The sequence below is a fragment of the Nematolebias whitei genome, chromosome 4 (genome assembly GCF_014905685.2).
Source record: "Nematolebias whitei isolate Nwh7 chromosome 4, NemWhi1, whole genome shotgun sequence".
Taxonomy (NCBI): Eukaryota; Metazoa; Chordata; class Actinopteri; order Cyprinodontiformes; family Rivulidae; genus Nematolebias; species Nematolebias whitei.
In genome coordinates, this window is record NC_056501.1 from 48,628,003 (window position 1) to 48,629,955 (window position 1,953).

A 1,953-nucleotide genomic window follows, 5' to 3' on the forward strand; every position below is an offset into this window, starting at 1 on the left:
GCACATTTATTGGACTTGTGCAGCCTTTTGTCAATAATCCCTAGCACTCTTAAACATTAAATGTGCCTTGCAGCAAAAGGGTGTTATTGAAATCTCAGCTGAGTGCTGCACTGCACGGGCGTTAAAAACTTATCAAACAATCAAACATTTAGGAGGAAGAGCAGGAAACAAAAAAAGAAAAATGAAGAACACCAAAAAGACAGAAAGTGGTAAACCAGGCGTAAGAAATTTTTTATTTTAAGTGAAAGAAAAAGTTTGACGAAGACTTCCGCCTTCCGCCCTTGGCGTTGTCTCGCTGGATTTGCTCCAGTAGACTGGCTGGTGAGGGCCGCTAGGCTTCTCCGGCGGGCTGTGGATGGACGCGGTGGACCACAGTTGGACCATCTTGTCGGGGACGTGAGCTCCGGTGAGAGCTGCTGCGCTTCTCCGTCAGGCTGTGGGTGGACGACGCGGGCTACCATTGGACCGGCTTTGTTGGGGTCGTAGCTCCGGTCTGTAGTTGTTGGATTTGTGTGCCTGCTGGAGCTGACCTTCCATGGTTGGTCCTGCGGACTGTTGGATCCGCTCACCGATCTGGTTATTGTAGCTGCTAGGTCGCAGCTACCACATAAAGGTTGGTGAACATCGTGATCAGCCTTCGACTTTCGTCTAGCAAACTGAAATCTTAACAACATTAGGACAGAAAATTGATGAAAAATGTCAAATAAACGTGGACATAGGAAGCAAGACTCACTGGTTGGGAATTCGGAAGATATGGAGGAGATTAAAAAATCATTAAACTTTATGAGTGCTGAACTAACAAGGTTAGTATCTCAACAAGAACTCCTGGTTGGATTGATTAATGAAGTAAAACAATTAAAAATACAAATAACTAATAAAGACAATAAAATAGCTGAACTTGAAAAAAAAGTTGATGATCTGGAGCAAGACGCAAGACTAAATAATCTAGTGATAACTGGACTTGAAGTCAAGCGCCGGTCATATGCACAGGTTGCTGCGGGTGCTGACACAACAGGGGATGCACAGCAGGATGAGCTGCGGACTTTGGAGGAGCAAGTGGTGTCTTTCTTCCAAGATAAAGACATTGATGTGGACCATGAAGACATCTCTATCTGTCACATCTTGCCCAGTAAAGTCGATAAATCCAAACCATCAATAATTATGAAGTTCATAAGTAGAAAAGCTATAAATAATGTAATAATGCAGGCAAAAAAATTGAAGGGAACAAAGGTATACATAAATGAACATCTAACAAAGAAAAATGGAAACATTGCACGTGAGGCAAGGTTGTTAAAAAAACAAAATAAAATAACATAAACATGGACAAGAAATGGAAATGTTTGGATCAAAGTGCATGAAGGGTCTCAACCAAAAATAATAAAAGAACTGAAGGATTTGGAAAAACTTAGATGATTTTAAGATAAGATGAATTAAAATTCATTTAAATAAATTTGCATCAAAAAAAAAAAGAAAAAAAAATTGACAAAATGTACGGTCTGAAGAACAAGTACATTTAACCATGACAATATACAAAGACACAGAATCAAAAATATATAGCATTGAAGATGTGATTGATACAGATTTCTTTCCAGTTGTAAAAGATTGTAAATATTACAGTGAAGATCAGTTTAACAATATCAATATAACAAATGGAGGTCTTTCCATCATTCACTTTAACAGTAGAAGTATAAATGCAAATATATCCAAAATAATAGACTATTTAAAACAATTAAACAGAACATTTGATATAATAGCACTGTCAGAGACATGGCTCAATGATGTAAATACAAGTATTAATTTTGATGGGTATGAATTATATCAAACGAACAGAAAAAGTGGAAGGGGTGGTGGAGTCGCTCTATTTGTTAAGAATGAAGTAAAATGCAAATTGATTAGTGAAATGTCAATAATTGTTGATAATGTAATAGAAATGGTAACAATAGAAATAATAAG